We start from the raw sequence: 19,856 nt of genomic DNA, 5'->3' as shown, positions 1-19,856 counted from the left end.
TATCAGCCAAGGCTGGAGCGAGAGAGTCAATGTTGTCCTTAATGGTTTTTGTGGGGCAAGGGCCCACCTGTTTGGATAAAGACTTCATAGATTTGACTTGTCTGGAGACCTCATCAGGTATGACAGGTGAGAGAGAAAAGAGGGTAAGTGGAGGGGGTCCAAGGGAGGCTCTGATGTTGGTGTATGCTGTGGTGAGGAGGAGACAGTGGAAAGGATGTCTTGGGGTTTTGTGATGAAGGTTGCAGCCAGGGCCGAGCACAGGTCCTGGGTGGGTGTGACAGAAGAAGAGGCTGCTGCAGGATTGGCCAGTTCCTTGCAGACTTTGAAAAGTTTGGCTGTGTTGTTTGATATCGCAGAGATGCGTGCTTGAATAAAGACTCTTTTCTTGGAGTGGATGTGGAGTTGGTATTGCCTTGGAAGGAGGCAGCAGGCCAGTTTGTCAGATGGTTCATCCAATGCATTCCATTTCTGCTCAGCTGCCCTACACCTACGTTTAAGGGCAGCCAGGTCAGAGTCATACCAAGAGTTGCACTTTGTGGACGGCTTCAGACGACCCTCATGACAGGGGCAAGAGTGTCAAGTGTTTTGGAGATAGAGAGATTGAGGTTAGCGACGGCTGTGTCAGGGTGGGAGTCAGCCGAAGGAGTGGGTGGAGGTGAGTAGGTGGAAGCAAATGCAGCCACTGTCATGGTTCTGGTGACTTTGAAGCTGAGTGGATGTGCTGGGTGTGTTGCTGTAAGAGGAGAGCATAAGGTTTGATAAGAGAAGAGAGTGGTCAGTCCAAGAGATATAGGTAGTGAGGGGAATAGAGAGAGGGTTGTCATGGCCCGCAGTGTGCATGGAGACAGAGAGGCAGAGAGAGTTGCAAAGGTTTTGGAAAGGACCTGAGGAGTCAGTGGAGACCAGATGTATGTTCAGATCACCCATCAGAAGGAGTTGAGAGGAGGAGGAGAGTAGGGAGGAGACCAGGACAGCCCATTCAGAGATTGGATTTATAATTTAAAAACAGTCTAAAATGGATTAAATGTAGCCGTTGAATGGAGAGCTTTTCTTTAAATGGCTCAGATTAAGAGCCTGCTCACTCCACTCTCCCAATTGCAGTGTGAGACTAAACTAATAATGTCTACTGTCTTTCCACCATGACACTTACATCAGTGTCGGAAGTATGCATTCCACTCAAAAGCTGCAGTGACATATTTGTACAAAATACATGAACACTATACATTTTACACTAAATCGTGCTATCCTTATCTCCCATGGTGATAATAAGAAAAAAGACCGTCTTTTATGACGTTATTATTGCACATCATGCATTTATGTGTTATAATTGAGACCACAGTGTGGCCGACTCACTACAACAGTGACATTGTACGGTTTTAGCCATTTAATATGTAGCCTCTCTATACACTGAAACCCCCGTAAGCATTTGAGGCATGTGCCAGGTTCGCGGGAAATCGTAGCCCTTACGCCACTCGCGTCGTATTTTTAGCTGAGTTCCACGTCGCCTTGGGCTTCACGTGATCTTTAAATACACCCAGCCCCTCCCCTTCCCTGACTCGATTCATTTAGAAGCCAGCAAATGCCGACTGAGCAGGATCATCATTCCGCTTAAACGACCCAGTAAGGTGAGGAGCAGCGCTCTCTTCTAGAGCTATGAGTACTATTCCACGCATTAGCCTCGCCATTTAGCGAATAAGACCGTTCGGTCCGTGTGACAGCATCACTCACAGTCATTTTAAGAGTAACGCGCATCACTCCACGCACCAGCCCCGTATTTAATGAATTAGATCGCTCGGACCATGCGGCTGTATCACCTGCAGCCACTCCATATACAGGGCTGAGTTTCACTAGATGTAACTGCACTCACCAACGGGTAGCACATGTTTCATGCTGGCTCACGCTAAATAAATTCCAGAAGGGTAATTCAGTGAACACCCTTCTCTCCTTTTCTTTCTTTCCCTTTAATAGACACCACGAGGTTGAGTGTCGAAGGAAGTGACTCCAATCTGAAATTACTTCACGATACGAGTCGGAGGCACAGAATTCTGAAGCTCCACCCACTGTCAAAGGGGTACCTGTAAGTTTGCTCTGCAATGCCATTTGTAAACGTAATGTCCAGTAGTTAGTGAGTGCTACAATTTATATACAAGGCAGTAATTTACCTTGTTTTCTATTCTCCATTCGGCAGGGTTATAGATTAGGGGAATACAGAAGATACCCTATAATTTCATCTCCGTGGTCCACAACCATTTTCTCGGCCACAGGTAGGTTCAGTTTCTATGGCATAGCTATCAAGCCATCACCTTGAGATCATCTATAAGAGACCAGACCGTTACACATTGTAATTTCTGTTTAATTTATGTTTTTAGATTTGGCTTTTCATACGAAAAAGGGTGAAGACGCTAAGCTTGTATTAAATCACCACTGTCCTGAAGATGGCCCAACACTAACCATTTAGACCACCGTGAACAACGATGGGACTATTGAAAGGGGCCGAAACATATGTCGACCTATAGAAAATTCAATTGTGTTTTTTCTAATTGTTATACATATTAACAACAACTAATATGTTTGAGGAAATTGTCAATTGCCGCACCCAATTGTCACAGAATGATTGCACTGATATGAATGGTATGAGTGAGATATGACAAAGCCCATCAGTATATATTTTTCCACAAAAATTATTTTATCAGTACCTATTAAAGAGATTTATTTATATATATTTGTTACGGTTCTGTTTTAAAACTGTCTCTCCCTCAAGGTCACTGCTGTTGATTCACACACCAGCCTTCTAGCACCTGTACCTGTTGTGTCGTCAGACCTTAGAGAGAGGGGTAGTCAGTCTGTTACTCTGTTTCTTTTCTGCTCTAATAATGTACAGAATTTCTGCCAGTCAAGGGCCGGCCAGCAGGTAGGCATTGAGGGAGATAAGAGAGGGCAGCTTCTTCCAGGCCCCTTTTGTGGAAAAAGGTCTCCATCTGCCTTAATCCTGCTTTTAAGACTGTGCTGGGTCATCTGGATTTTAAAATCAATTCCCCAACAGAGCCTGGAGCCGATGTATTAATTTGTGAAAGAAAAGGTCAAGTGAATTAATTTATAAACATGAAAAGCTGTGTGCTTGACAAGCAAGGAAAACAATGCTGAATCCTTCAGTTAGTTTCATCGTTTATTTCATGTATAACAAGTAAAACACCTTTAATTGCTAATCAGAAATGAGGTGACTGTTCCTGAAATTGACACCCTTATAATGGACAGGCAAGCCTTACATGGAGGTGGGGGTTAACATGGCGCTCTTTTGAGGAGTTCCAAGAAATGGCTACTTTTCCCGGAACGTATGCCTCGTAAGGCTACCCCCCACCAAAGTGCCCTTTACAGCTTCGATACTCTATCTGCATTGAAACCCCCTGTATATCCCTCTCCACTTCACCTTTCACTGCCCTGACACGCTCCTTTCCCTGCAGGCTGCCCACGCAGTTCTCCCAGACTCTCAACTCCACCAACCCCCATGCAGCACCTCTGGTCACTCTTGGAATTCTGGCCCGACACCCCTCCTCTTCCCTGCAGCCCATCTGCAAGCATTGTGATGCCACCCTCTGGGCCACAGCCTCTACTTGCCCGTTACTCCCGGTCTCCCGAACCAGCCCGCAACAGTGATTCCAATGTATCTGACAGTGTCCTCCTCGTCCAAACTCTTCGGTGATTGGTACTCTGTCCTTTTTCTTGAACCCCAAGCATACAGTACAAATCTTACTAATCTATAGGCCCCCTGAGTCAGCAACACTATTTTTGAAGGGTTTAGATGACTTTCTTAGTTTCACAGGCAGTAAATATAGGGAATTGCTGTGCATTGGCGATCTTAACATATGGTTAGATGATCCAACAAAACCGGATTCTAGACTATTACATGAAGTCTTAGCTCAACATGAGGTTCTATCGTTAGCTGCTACCTCTTCCCATATAAAAGTTCACTGCCTTGATGTAGTGCTAGCAAGAGGAAAAGGGATCAGCTTGGTTGAGACCTCCCTATTAATTGGACAGACCATCACCTTAGGTTGTTCCATATTAAGACAGATCAATGCAAGGCTCCTTCCCAAGTTCCCGCAAGTACTAAACAGATGTGGAAAAAAAAGACCTGGATGCCATATCGGGCACAGAACTCAGTACAGTGCTGAATAAGTGTATTCAGCTCAACAATTGTAATACCCTCTTTCAAGAAGGCACCCAAGCTATGCGCCTTATTTGCACAAATATGTGCACCCATGAAAAATATGGCCATTAAAAAAGTTTCCAAAGCCTGGTTCACTACAGATCTCCTGGAGCTAAAGAAAGAACACAAATACCGTGAAAATCGATGGTATCGTTCAAAATCACCTGAACATCTTAATTTGGCAAATAAAACATTAACTATCTATAAAAAGGCACTGTTTCTATCGACAAAAATCTCAATTGCAATAAACCATCCTCAAAAATTATTTAAAACTATTGCCGAGTTTGTTAATCTGAAGGCCTCATCTGTCCACCACGCTAATGGTTTAAAGAACTTTTTTAGAGACAACATTTTGAATATTCAAAATAACATTAGGATTCATAGAAACCTAGATAAAAGCCTGCAATGTGAGGTTGTTAGCCAAAAAATAGAACATATGGGACCAATAACCCAGTTCAGTTTTAAGCAAGTACTAGCTGAGGACATTACAACACTCTTGTCTGAGCTAAAACCCACGAATGATTCGTTTTTGCCATTGCCAGCTTTCGTTGCTAAGCAACTTTGTCTTGAACTTAATCCTTTCATGACTAAGTTTGTCAATGTTTCACTGTCCCAGGGATTAGTCCCTGATGCTTTGAAAGTATCTGTCGTTACTCCTTTGTTTTAAAAGGTTGGCCTAGATCCTGAAGATTGTGGCAATTATAGCCGTATCGCGGGTCTCCCTTGGCCAGGCAGAATCCTGGAGAAAGAAGTTACCAAATAGTTGCAGGATTTTGTAGAAGTTCATTGCCTGGTCCATCCTTTGCAATCTGGCTTCCGCCCATTACATGGGACTGAGAGTACACTGATGGCCATTTGGGACGCAATGCTGCAGGTAGGAGATGCAGGGAAACTCTCCTTGCTTGTAATGCTTGATCTCTCCGCCGCATTTGATACGGTGGACCACAGCATCTTGCTGGATCGTTTAAAGGATCTGGTTAATGCGGACACTGGTACACTTCAGTGGTTTACATCTTTTCTCACTGATCATCAACAAAGTGTCCAGATTGGAGGATTCCTTTCAGAGATCCTCCTCCAGTGCTGTGGTGTGCCACAGGGATCATCTCTTTCCCCACTTCTGCTCAATATTTATCTTCGTGCCCTGATGAATATCCTGGAAAAATACCATCTCAGGTACCACTCTTATGCTGATGATACTCAGCTATATATCTGGCTTGATGATGTGGAGGTGTCAAACGGAAAAATATATCGTACCTCCTATTGCAATTAATATATGTATATTGGCCTACGCCAAGCTGCTTATAAGCCACTTGCGAAGAAATCCGTGTTGCAAGGTCCTGACCTTAGAATCAATTTAAGCCACCATTTTTAGGTCAATCCGCCATTTTAGGTTCTCTCTGTAAAGTCACCCTGTGAGTTAAAATGGTGGACGATGTCATTCCAAAATACAACATGGCCGTCTTGACCTCTGTGTGTAACTAATATGTAACTTGCCTGCAGGCCACTTGTTGGGGTCGTGAACTGAGACCTTGTTCTTCGCTGACCTGTGTGTAAAGGATTACTTGCACCAATGAAACTAATCCGCGAGCACATGTTAAGAACAATGTATCCAAATACTGAACTAAGAACACTTGTTTAACTACATTGTATTAATATTTGAGAAGACCTTTATGTGAAATCCTAAAATACACTGTTACCACGTAGGCTTGTTGGCAAATGTATTAAAAGCAATCCCTATGCATAAAGTTGTACGAACTCGGCATGAACCCTAGATCAGTAATGTATTAGAGGAATATTAAACCGCAGTAGGGTTGGACATCATGTTCGCAAATGGTATAAAAGAACAACAAATTCTAATGTACAGCATCTCTCACTGAACACACTGAACCACGCTGGAGTTCGTTGTGTTGTACTGAGGGCCGATAGCTATCTGTTATTTTTCTTCGTTACTGTTCAGTATAAAATAAAAGATCTTTGTATGTTCCTTTGTAACTCGTGTTCGGTGTATTTCCTTTTGGGGTACTCAGCCTCGATATTTTTACTTTGTTTTCACAGAGGAATCTCTTGCCCTGGTCACCAGAAGTTTAGAGGAGATAGGTACATGGATGGAAGAAAACTGGCTGCAATTGAACCCAAAGAAAACGGAGGTAATTTTGTTTGGCCCTAAACATCTCCTTAATGGAGAAAAATGCCCCCCTCCACCCCAGTTTTTGGGAGCCAGTCTCAAATATTCTACCAAGGTAAGGAATCTGGGTTGTATTTGGCAGAGTGATTTGGGAAGCAATGCCCAGGTCTCAGCCAAGGTTCAGTATACATTCTATAATATTCGCCTTCTGCGCCAAGCTTTACCCTATGTGCCCCGAGCAGATAGAGCGGCGGTGGTGGGGGCGCTGGTCAATTCAAACCTTGACTACGGCAATGGACTTCTGGCAGGAGCACCGAGTAGTCAAATCCATCGCCTTCAAAAAGCACAAAATACTGGAGTGAGGTTGGTTTTTGACGTAGCCAAGAACACTCACACATCTGATCTCCGTCGATCATTACACTCGCTGACGGTGGAAGATCGGATTACATTTAAGACTGTGTATAGGCGCTTTATAAATGAACAATACATACCATACTAGTGCTTTGCCAGCAAGGTATTTGTGCATCCTCTCCTCAAGAAACCCACAGCGGATCCCTCTTGTCCGGCCAACTATCGCCCAATTTCCATTACCCCCTTCTTAGGCAAACTCCTAGAAAAGCTGGCCATCACTCAGCTAAACCTTCATTCTGATTCTGTTGGCTGTCTCCATGACCATCAGTCTGGCTTCAGATCTGGTAGAAGCACGGAAACTGCCATCATGAACATCCGTGAAGATCTGCTTTCCAACCTTGACTCTAGCATTCCCTCTGTTCTCATCCTACTTGATCTCTCCTCTGCCTTCGACACGGTCAACCATACCATCCTGCTCAACCGTCTCCGGGATAACTTGGGCATCACCGATCAGGCTCTGGCCTGGCTGACCTCTTTCCTCTCTGATCGACCCTCCCAGGTCCAACTTGGGTCCTTCCTATCATCTGTCTTCCTCTCCACCTGTGGTGTTCCCCAGGGGTCGAACCTCTCGTCCTGGCTTTTCTACCAATACCTGGCAACTCTCGCCTGCTGTATTGCCATTTTCTGCTCATACTTCCAGTTCTACGCAGACGACACTCAACTCATTTTCAGGCTGCCCTCGCCCACCTCCTCCACCTCTCTCATCACTGATTGCCTAACTGCCATCCAAGATTGGTGTGCCGCCAACGATCTTTGTCTTAATGCCAGCAAGACAGAGATCCTCCTCATCGGCACACCACCACCTTCCTTTCCCCTCACTCTCTGACCGGCCTCCCTTGGCCCTCCTCCTATCCCCACCTGCGAGGCCAAGAACCTTGGTGTCACCTTTGATGCCACACTCTCCTTCTCTGCCCACATCACTGATGTATCAAAAAAGTCAAACCTCCTACTGCATCTCCTCAGAGGTATTCTTCCTTTCCTCTCGTTCCTCCAGAAGCTCACTGTCGCCCAAGCTCTGGTTCTCTCTAAGCTGGACTATTGCTGGACTATTGCAACAGCCTCTTCCTTAATCTACCTGCCTCTACTCTCCGCCCTTTACAACTTATCCAGAACAGGACTGCGAGACTTGTCCTTGGCCTCAAGCCCTGGGATCGTATCTCTCCAGCTCTGAAATCTCTCCATTGGCTCCCTGTGGATGCAAGGATTAAATTCAAAACCCTCTGCATTTTACACAAGGCTTTCTGGGGCCTGGGTTCAACATACGTTCAGCTATCCCTCCGCAAATACCTCCCATCTCGAGCACTCCGCTCCTCTACTTCTAACTCCTACAGGGTCAGTCGTTTCTCAAAGAAACAAGCTGGGGGTAGATCTCTGTCTTCGACTGGGGCCTCCCTCTGGAACAGCCTCCCTGCCACTCTAAAACTTGAGGCGAACCATCTCCGGTTCCGGAAGCACCTCAAAACCTTCCTCTTTGCTTCTGCCTTCTCCTCCCCTCTCCCCTGTTGATTCTACTCTCCCTCGGCACTGCCTCTTGGCCACCCTCTGTCCTCTGGGCCCAGGTACCTGCTCATCTTGCCACCCTCACGCACTGCCTACGGGCCACCCCCTGCACTGGGGTCTGTATCTGTACCCATACTGCCTTCCCCTTTTCTTCCTGCACTTTCAGTCCTACATTGGCTCGTGCCATAAACCCAGCACTTGCCACTTGCTGGTTGCACTCACATTGTTTGTTGCCTTTTTTGTTCCTCCTCGATCTGCACTCTCCTTTTGTTCCCCCTTCTATGCACTTCTCCCCCTTCTCCCTCTACCCTGCACTTGCACGTTCTCAATGTCACTGGGCCTAGTAAGATCGTTGTTTTTGTTCTCCCCTGTTCCCTTTCTCTGCCTGGTCGCGCTCTGAAACACTTGTGTATGAGCGCGATAGAAATAAAATATCAATCAATCAATCAATACCAAAGCGTTCCCTCATCCAGATTTCCTGACAGTAGAGCCAGGTCGTTCAAGGTCCATATAGTGAGGACGAGGGAATGTACTCTTCTGGGAATTATTTTAGCACACTCACAATGGCAACTGGACGCTATGGATGGCCAAATAGCCTGCCCATCCTTTAGCCAAAGATATTTGCCCTGCTGCCCACTTGTGACAGTAAGATTGGGGTGTGTCTGGTATTTTAAGTTCTGTTTTTGTTCCCTTTCAATTCATGAGAATTGCGTGTGATTTGAAAATGTCTATTACCCATTACTCTGCTGTAACCCTATTAGCTTACCTACAACACCCTCACAACCAGAGAGAGCAAGATGGTATTGAGCATCACAGCAACATAGTTATTGAATGTATGTACTATAAATACAGGATCTTTGCTGTCCTGGCACTCTGTTCAACACAGAGCACCTCCAACTGAATGCGCTCATTGATAAGGAGCTAAAACAAGGCGCTTAAGCGCTTCAGAGCCGCGCGCGCCTCTTGACAGCCAGAGCATAGTTTTGGTGGGTATGTTTTGTACAGGTTGCAATCTGAGCATTAGATGTTTGGGTAAACCAAAGGAAATTACATTACAGATGATATATATATATATATATATATATATATATATATATATATATATATATATATATATATATATATATTTATTATGTTTTAGCTAAAATGTATGACTTTTCACAACATAAAACAATTTCTTCTCTAAAATACAAACTCTTCTTAAAAAGCCAAAAAAATAGCATAGGCGCCCCTCTATGAGAACGAAAACGGTAAATGACCTGTTCTTTGGGACGGTATCCACTAGAAAGTCCGCAGTCACACCTTAGCTTTCTGTACCTTTCACATATGGGAAAAAATCCATTTGCATATCAGTCTTTGTCCAGCCCACATGGACAGTCCTGCACCGAAATGCCCGGCAATTCTCTTCTGACCAAGAGTACCAACAGCAAGCCCAGACGCGCGTTTCAGCCTTCTTAAAAATCCATATACATCATAAGAGATCTACGCAAATTAAGACCTAGGGCCTCATTAGGACTCTGGCGGCCGCGGAATGAACAGTGCTGGCAAGGGACCGGCACCGTTCATTCCGGGCCGCCTCATTACGAGGTCTGCTGCGGGTCAGACCAGGCGTCCTTAGCGGGACCCGCTAGCAGACCAGGATGCTAACAACGGGCCCGTCATTAACGGGCTCGGTGTTAGCATCCTCCCCATTCCCATTGAGCCCTATGGGGGCTGAAATGGGAATGGGGATTCATTTTTAATTTAAAAAAATCATTACCGGCGGCAGCCAGGTTCGTTATGAGGCCCATAGTTCAAGAAAAATCACTTGAATGAAATCAGAGCCGGGGTTCGGGGTACCTTCAGGTCTTCACTTGCCAGCATCTCTCCTGGTGTGAACAGGAAAATAGATGGATTCTATTATGTGCATTTTCATGTATATGTATGAATGTACATAGCGCTCTTTACTAAAGCGCTTTAAATGAGAACGACAGTAGAAATACACTGGGAGAGAAAAGCACGGCTTTCAGAGAAAGAAGAACATTTTGAAGAGATGAAAGAAAGGAAGAAAGAGTGGCCCAAGAGCGGCTGGAGAAGGGTCAGGAACTCCAGTGTGTGGGGGCCAGTGATGCGGGCGCCCCCACGCGAGGTGGGGAGCAGGGAGGTTTAGGGACAGTGAACGGTGATGGGAAGAGGTTGCAGACTTGCAGAGAAGACCCGGACGCCGCCTGAGTGTTACTGGCTGAAGGGACTCGCTTTTAGTAGGGTGAGGCGAGACACCCCGACACCTCATTACAGCGACATTACCATGGCTGCGCCCAGGGTGACACTTCCAGCTGCCTCTGATTGTGTTCACTTTGTCTGACGAGTGGTCAGCAGTGGTCCAAGCACTGCCTTTTGCTTTGGGGGCTGCCATGTCCGCTCCGCCCTGTGGGGTGCACTTTTGAGAGTACCCTGGTTGTTTCGGTCTGTTTGGGGGTGCTAGCACTCTGGCTGCAGGAGAGTGCATTACTGGAGCTGACGACGGAAAAATCAGCCCAAGATGGAGGAGGCAGCAGTGTAACCCCTGCGGGGTCATGCCGCCAGGACCTGGGACCCTCCCCTTGGGGTCGAAAGGCGAGGGGCGGAACGGCGCCAAAAGGCCTAATGGCCCAAAAGCCCACGAAGGACTGAACAAAGGAAAAGGGACGGGGCCACCAGGATATAAGCAGGCGGGACCGGGGTGCCAGGCATCTCGCTCCTGCACTGGGACCCGGTCGCCGCCTCGCAAGTGGAAGGAATTTCGTTTTCCACCCACCCACCCACGAAATACAAGCAAGGAGCAGGAGACCTGGGCGTTGCTGTCGCAGGACACCCAGGCCAGGATATGACAAGTTGGCGGTGTTTGGGCAACCAAGCACAAATGATAGACTCCGGACGAGCCAGAAGGAAACGGAATGGGTCTTCGTTCTTCCGGACCAGCGCCTCTTGGGGGCCTAAACGGCGGGGGCGTCTGGTAGGGACAAATAAGGCTCAGCTTCCCCCAAAACAAACGGCGCTCTCCCCACCCACGGACACCTGCACGGGCAGGATAGGAACAGGTACAATGGGTCGGGGGAGTTGGGGGCCTACTATACCAAGTATAGGGGGAAGCAAAGGAAATCCGGCAAGCAAGCGCCACACGGACAGAATGAAGTTTACAAATGTGTACAAATAATTCTGTTGTCATGGAAATAAAACTGCTGCCAAGTTTGCCATTTGAAATTCTGTGTCATGCCAATTTGTGGGGATAAGAAGTAATGCATTGGGGTGCATGCGCAAAGAATAATTGGCAGTAAAGGCAAATGGATGGCTGCAGGGGTTATGCCCTGAGCTTACTAACATAGACCTTTTTCTCATTTGAGTTGTACTTGTATCTTGAGCCTCTAGTTGAGGGGTGCTGTCCACTGTTGGTCGGTGCTGCAGGGTGAACGCTGGCCCTCCTCCCAGCTGTGCCCTAGGAATTAAGATCCGGGGAGCAGCAGCGCCGCTTTCTGCAACAGTGCGCCAAGAACCGGTGCGGCCCTTCATTGTTTCTGAGGTTTCTTTTCTGCTATTACATCAAAGGGGGTCCTGCCCATGGGTAGACGTTTTACTGTGAGAATCTCAGTGTCTCTTTCCCCATAAGCTTCGGGGGCCCCTCCTATTTTGCATTGCACCCCCACCCTTCATTGCACCCGAGGGCACTGATAAGGACTGCTGCATTTTAAATTGCCAGCCAGTTCCAATACACACACACACGTACACACACACAGACTCACAAGCATGCAATGCATGATGCACGTACAGGCACACACGCATGCACACATGCATGCATCTACATGCACCACCACACACACAAGTGCACACACGCATGTACGCACAGACTCACAAGCATGCAATGCATGATGCACGTACAGGCACACACACGCACAAACACACACGCACACATGCACGCATCTACATTCACCACACACACACACGTGCACACACGCATGTACACACACAGACTCAAAAGCATGCAATGCATGACGTACGTACAGACACATACATGCACACATGTATACATCTACATGCACCACCGCACACACGCGCGCACACACGCCTAGTATTGGGGTGATAACGCCGGCCTAGGATGGAGAGGGGATGAGAGGAAGTTTATGGATTAGAAACAAAGACACGAGGAGATGATAAGCGCTGTAATCGCATTCTCCCTCCTCGGGGAAGGGCTCAGCCGCCTTATCTCACAGGAGCGAAATAATACAATTATCAGAAGGAACGAAGGAAGGAAGGAAGGAAGGAAGGAAGGAAGGAAGGAAGGAAGGAAGGAAGGAAGGAAGGAAGGAAGGAAGGAAGGAAGGAAGGAAGGAAGGAAGGAAGGAAGGAAGGAAGGAAGGAAGGAAGGAAGGAAGGAAGGAAGGGAGGGAGGGAGGGAGGGAGGGAGGGAGGGAGGGAGGGAGGGAGGGAGGGAGGGAGGGAGGGAGGGAGGGAGGGAGGGAGGGAGGGAGGGAGGGAGGGAGGGAGGGAGGGAGGGAGGAAGGAAGGGAGGAAGGAAGGAAGGAAGGAAGGAAGGAAGGAAGGAAGGAAGGAAGGAAGGAAGGAAGGAAGGAAGGAAGGAAGGAAGGAAGGAAGGAAGGAAGGAAGGGGGAGGGAGGGAGGGAGGGAGGGAGGGAGGGAGGGAGGGAGGGAGGGAGGGAGGGAGGGAGGGAGGGAGGGAGGGAGGAAGGAAGGAAGGACCTTTGGGTCACGTGTTTTCACGTGACCTGCTTTAGATATCCCAGATAAACAAGGGAGGTACTACATTATAACATCAACTATCACCCACGTCGGGTGAGCCTTTTAACGGAGACCCAGTTGACATGGGCTTTTTCATCATTTCTTCGAATCGGTAGAACAGACCAATTGTGCTCTGGGAAGTTTGACCTTTATGGGGGAATGAGAGCAGTCCAAAATCCCCAGGCTTTAAGAAATATCCCATGTTACTTTTAGAATGCTTCCAAGGAATTCCTGATAGGGGCTGGTTTGATTACTCTGGATTGAATGGGGGCGAGAGAGAGGACCGCTTCATTCAGGGTTCCTATGAGAAAGGTGGCTAAATCGGTAGCATTATCAATTTTTCAAGCCCGATGAGCTTGGATTCAAGAATTTACAAGTGTTTACACTCTGACATTGCACGGACATTGCACGGACATTGATGACATCACGTTACCGTATTTAAGTCAGCCATTTTCTAGCTGCATCATCATCCAGGAAGCAGATCCTGGAGATGACGATGCAGTACGACTATGACTGTCCTCGTTTGAAAACGCTGAACCAAGTAAGTGCAACATTGTCTCTTCTTTTACATAGAGTTATTCTGGAACTTCTTTACCAAAAACCGGAATTTCCCCTCTTTACTTTAGGATCCCAACCTTATTTATTGATCTTGTTCTAACTAAAACCTTGGAAATCTACTCGACTCAAACTGCTTCCCAGCATTGGCAGGTCGCTACTCTTCCATCATTTGTTGGTGAGTCTTCATCAACTTTCTATCTAAACCTTTTTTTTCTTTTAAACCCTACCTGAATCCCTTTTCTTCTATTCCTTAGGGATTGGCAGCTTTATTCTTAGGAAATCACCCATTGAGGGTCCTATTTATCTACTGATTTGATGATACCAATCAGCTGACACATATAGGAGTGTAAATATATACCAAACATTATTTTTTAGGTAAGCCCAAAAATTTAACCTATCATGTTTTCTATAGTATTAGTTAAAATTCTGAAAAAACAAAGGTGTTTTGCATGTTGATATGTTTCAGTTCACATGATGCACCCAATATATGTGATAATTGACAAAAAATATAGTCCTGGCTGAAAATGCAGTCTTTGTGACCAAATATTGTTGTCTTTTTTGAACAATACTGTAAGTAGCGTTATTTAAAACATGCACTAATGTATATCATTTACATTTTTTCTAGATATCATTATTGAAATCTGTTCATTTGCCCCTGAAGAAGTGAACACTCACGAAACGCGTTGGGCCACAAATACATCTACCAAGTTTAACAAAGAAATCCTAGTGTATTGATTTTTCTGATAAGCATTGAATTCTATATATTTGATTGTTTTACTTGATGTTCATAAATTGAATATAATTTATAAAATACCTCTTTTTCAAAATTTTCAAAATCATTAGGATTCATTATTGAGCCATTTATAGTGTGCAGGGGACTGGAGTTCCCACACTTGGGAACTTGATTCTTTGTCTCATATGTTAAAACCCATATGCCAGGGTTGTCTATTATCTCTTCTGCACCTGAAGCCAATTTAATACACATATAAAGGTCATACAATTTAACTCTAGGGTGATCACAGAGGTGGGCAGGTTTATTTCCTTTTACGGGCAGAATTGTAACCACAAGCAGAATTTTTTTCCCATTCAATCCTAGCCCGATTTTCAAAAAACGTTACCAGATAGCCAGTCCCTGGTGGCCAAGCCCACTTTAACCCCATTGTCAGTCCCTCATGGTCATTGCCAGTAGCCAGATTGTTTGAGTCATGGCCAAAGTCCATGACTTGGACAAGCTGGCCACTACCCATGGCAACAGGCCATGACTCGGACAATCTGGCCACTGCCCACGGCCACAGGCTATACTTCACTCACAAAAAGTATATCACTATTTTTTGTACCTAAATTATGACACTTTTCAAAAAATAAAACACAGACATTTGCAAAACCATGCTTTAAGGTCCTTGCCAATGCTCCTTGCATGAATTTCCTGCAAATCCGTCCATGTTTTATTTTTTTTAACATGTCAATATTTATGTGCATACAATAGTCTATACAACTTAGCCCTCACTTGACAAAATCCATTCAGACTTTGCACAAACATTCAACCTTGGATCTCCAATCTTTCTAAAATCTTTGTGCACATTTGTCAAACGGCAACAAAGTTCTAAGCTATCTAAAAATGTTTGAACCCAGCCTATAATTTCACCCCCTCCTCACAATATCCCACCAAACTTTGCAAAAACATTCAAATCCTGGCCTTAAATATTCTTTCAGACTTTTGTGCAGATTCGTAAAACCACACAAAATTTATAAGCGTTTCAAATATTTTGGGACCCTCTGCTCTAATTTTAGTCTCTCTTGGCAAAACAGCACCAAACATCATAGAACCATTCAAGGTCGGATCTAGAATAACTTCACAAAATGTCATACAGTTTCATTGAGTGGCGCCAAAGTTATGCACTATCCAAAACTGCTTTTCACCAACCCTGCAATGAGAAAATCTCTATGGATGCCCCTGAACCTCTGAGATGTTTGCGAATATTACAGGGTTGTCTCCGAACATTTCACAGGCTTGGAAGATGAAAAATCACCTGTTTTTTGGCTTTTTATGGCCATATCCCATTCCATTCTCATCAGCTCTCATCTCGCAGAGATTGTTTCATTAGTCTGACAAGTGCAATGTTGTGTTTTTCAATATGTTTTACTGCGATGTCTGAGGACAACGACGTTTGTCCGTGAATCCAACATGTGACCATTTTGAAATATCTGACGCAGCTCACGTTTTTCTCCATCTAATCAGCCGGCACACTCGATGTATGCAGACATCACGCCGGACCCTAATTGATCCAGGGGGCTGTCTTCGGACCAAATAGGGAAGTGAGACCGGACCCTGATATCACTAATTATTTTGGACCTTCTTTTTGGTCATTTTGTAAAAAACTATGGACAGATTTAGGACAAATTTACAAAAGCACACTTTTGGGACCAAGCCGCCGCCTTGGCCACAAATTTGATGAAAATCTGTCCAGCCGTTTGGGCTATAGGCATGAGAAAACATTTTTTTCCATTGCATCTATGAGGAAAACCACACATTTTGGGACTCCTCCTATAACTTTTCCCCTCTGGACAAAATCTCACCAAACTTGGCAGAATCAATTTGAGGGAGCCATATACTTTTTTTGCAAAGTTTGGTGAGAATTCGTACAGGTGGGGAGTTATAATCAGCCCAAAACGTGGTCTTTCTATGAGTTGAGTAACTTAACCATCACTACAGGGCCGCTACGCAGGCCCTGTAATGGACAGGTCAACTCTTCAAACCTGTTAACTAACACGTAGCAAACCTCCCACTGAACCCATCGCAAAATCTAAAGGGTGAGTTTAAAATCAGACATTGAAAAAGATCCAACTTCAGGTGCGGTCACATGTGGGTGGGGCTGGACGGGGTAAGAGTAGGGGACATTTAGTGGGATGAGTAAAGAATAGCAGTGAATGGCCCAATTACTTTCAGGTAAAATTCAATACACCTAGTACTATTCTTCCTCAACTAAGTACTTAGGCCCAGCACTGCCATCTGGAGAACGAGTCGTCCCTTTTGGAATTGACCAGTTGGGCCGTGTGGAGAGTTCTTCCTTTTTATGGGGAGGGGCATTTGCTTTACAGGAGGATTTAAAGTGACAGCCATTTCGAGTGCTTGGAGAGAAGGCAGTACACTTTCATGTGTACTGCATGGTTAAAATGGGGAGTAGGTAAAGAGAAAAGGGTATAAAGTAATTGCATGCATGAACCTCACCTGATACCACTGTGCAGGTGTGCACTCACACCCAAAAAAATGGGTTTATCTATACCATGGGTCTGCTACCTGCATCACTCCAGATGTTTTGGACTACAACTCCCAGGGTCCCTCACCAGTCACTATGCTGGTTCAGGCTTCTTTCTTAGGAGGAAGAAAGTTGGACGATTCTGCCGGCTTCCGACAAAAAATACATAAAGAGATCACCTGTGTAGTATTTTATTGTGTAAGTCATTAGTAATTCAATGGTGTTCTGTTTTACATTGTTATTCATATGTACAGATGGGCTATAAGTATGGAATGTAGAACGTACTGGGAAGCCAGGATACTAGAATGTTAGAATGTATTGATTGTAGGAAGGAATGATGCACAGGAAAGCATCGGTTATGGAGCTGTTTATGATGTGACCATTGGGTTATTAATCCTATACTTACATAAACATATAATAGTACAAAAGTGGTGTGAGAAGATATTTCAGTGGCGACGAGGATGGGATACTTCAAAAACTGCAAACCCACCAAGTAGCTGTTGCTTATAAAACATTATCAGGAAGATTAAGCATTTTAAGGAAGAAAGAAGTGTCTTGGAAACTTGGGAAGACTTTTCTGTAACTACACTGCTTCATTTGTTTATGGAGGAATTTGGACTTGGCAAGGAGGCACATCTGGAGAAAGAGAAGCTTCAATGAGAACAAGTAAGTTTTCCATGAACAAGTTTCCCATTGGATTAAGATATCCAGAGTGTATGTGTTTTAAACATAGAATAGGCATGAGACTGAGCCGTGACTATATTCAATATCTCTAATAGAGTTGCGAGTTTTCAATCTTAAAGGATCTCTCATGTGAGTTTAATGTTACTTAACTGGAGTAAATGCGAAAGTACCACACACGCCTTTTAAGTGTTCAGAAGAAAATATATGTGTGCCAGTAGAGGAAAACTCATAATACTGCATATGTGCCAATATTAAAGATGTTTTAATTGAGAACAAAAACCACATACGGCACAATTGCAGACCATATAGCTGAAGTTGCATTATTTGAAACACACGATACACAATATTCAAAGAGCTTCCTAAATAAGTGACACATCGAACAGCTATACAATTCATTAGCAGCAAACAGAACTCGCAAAAAAATGTATGGATTGAAAAACATGCTGCAAATGAAAAATGACATTTATAATTTGCTGTATCCCATATAATTACAATGCAAGAATAAAAGGAACATATGCAGATTAACACCTTCTACAAGAAATAAAGGTGATAAGGAAACAACAATCACAATAACAAAGTGAACAATTTTAAATCAGAACTGCTGGAACAACTGGACATAATATGCATAAAGGTATATGGAGTACGCCATAAATAAGAAACATCGAGATATATGCACTGAAAAATAATTCTTCCAAGTAAAGAAACATAACTAGTCACTATGCAAGGCATTCCACCTCCCGAGTATTTCATGAATACAAAGGGTGAGACAGACATTCCATGGAAGCGATGGAAAAACAGATTCGATCAATATGTTCTTGCTGCCCATGGATTGAACTTTTCTAATGAAAGAAAAACATTTCTGTTGATACATTGTTTGGGTAATTATGGGCAAGAACAATTTGAGAATTTACCAGCACTTTCTGAAGAAGATGCCGTTGGACTTACTGGATATGAAAAATGTATCAACATATTAGATCGCCATTATGACAAAACAGTCAGCATCATTCTAGAAAGATGTCATTTTGGCAAGAGAAAGCAAGAAGAGAATGAAACTGTTGAGCAATATATCACTGCTTTGCGAGGTTTGGCCACATCCTGTGATTTTAGGATTACACTTAATGAAAGACTTTGTGATCAGTTCATGTTAGAATGCAAATATAGCAAAATAAGAGAGCTCTTTGGGCAAAATGAAATCCTTCTTTAGAAGAAGTAATTAGAGTTGCAAAAGAGATGGAGCATACCAATAAGTGTGTGAAAGAACTTGAGAGGAGAAATGATGACGATAATAAGAAAGAGAAAATGGCACAAATTCCAGAAGTATTGGCTATAGAGGGAAATGACTATACAAAGAAAAAAGGTTTTATCAAGAAAGAAATAATGAACGTGAAGAAGAAATATATAAAGACTAAAGACAAAGGAGAAGAACATGACACACGTCGATGTTACAGGTGCAATAGCTTGTTTCATTTAGCTTCAAGTGATAAATGTCCAGCCTTAAAGGAGTTATGCAAGAGATGTAATAGGAGAGGGCATCTCACTAAGTTTTGTAAAACTAAAAGGAAACTATAAATTGTTTGGAAGAACTATGTGAAAGTTCTGAAGAATGTACTTTTTCGGTGGCAGAGGTTGTTCATTGTGAGAACAAGAATGATGATGATGCTGACAAGGAAAGGCCCATGGCTATGATAGAATTAAATAGTAGGAAACTGGAAATGGTAATTTATTCTGGTGCAAAATATAACCTATTGTCTAGCTATAGGTTTGAGAAAATATTTGGAACCACTGTAAACCTAAATGTGATTGACATTAACCCAGTGGCATATGAAGGAAAGCAAATTCATCTTATTGGGTGGTTTTGGGCAGAAATTATATTTAAGGACAGGTCAGCAAAAGGAAAAGTGTATGTCACAGTGAAAGGAATGCAACCACTACTAAGCTGGTCTCACCAGGCTAGATTGAAGATTACGTTGGATGCGGCTGCGGAGGAATCCATTTATGCGGTGGATCAGGCACTAGTAGCAGCACATTTAAAGACTTTTGATGATCATATATTATTTAGAGAAAAACTAGGTGTGTTAAAATATTTTTCTCACAAAATTAGATTGAAGTATGATGCAATACCTGTAGTACATGAATTGAGACTAGTTCTATTGAATATAAAGCCAGCTGTAAAGGAAGAACTTGCAAGATTGTTTAGTGATGATGTGATTGAGAGAATAGACTCTTCAGAATGGGTGTCACCTTTGGTGATAGTGTACACACCAAATGGAAAATTGAGATTGTGCATAGACCTAAGATGTGTCAGTAAATGTGTGATTCCTGATAGGCACCCGTTACCGAATATAGCTGAAATGTTTGGTAC

At 44.1% G+C, this 19,856-nt stretch overlaps 2 long non-coding RNA genes across 2 annotated transcripts in view; one reads left to right on the top strand and one right to left on the bottom strand.

Moving 5' to 3' along the window:
• Nucleotides 1–14,353, top strand: part of LOC138522670 (uncharacterized) — a 30,526-nt gene extending 16,173 nt beyond the window's left edge. Inside the window, exons 2-3 of the long non-coding RNA XR_011283326.1 lie at nt 6,263–6,354; nt 14,179–14,353. This is a non-coding gene — a long non-coding RNA (uncharacterized lncRNA). The remainder of the gene's footprint in view (nt 1–6,262; nt 6,355–14,178) is intronic.
• LOC138522681 (uncharacterized) overlaps nt 1–19,856 on the bottom strand; it is a 168,718-nt gene that overhangs the window by 102,539 nt on the left and 46,323 nt on the right. The gene's annotated exons all lie outside the window — the stretch shown is intronic.

Source organism: Ambystoma mexicanum, chromosome 1q, assembly GCF_040938575.1.
Source record: "Ambystoma mexicanum isolate Mex_15411 chromosome 1q, UKY_AmexF1_1, whole genome shotgun sequence".
Taxonomy (NCBI): domain Eukaryota; kingdom Metazoa; phylum Chordata; class Amphibia; order Caudata; family Ambystomatidae; genus Ambystoma; species Ambystoma mexicanum.
This window is presented reverse-complemented; position numbering and strand designations above follow the sequence as displayed.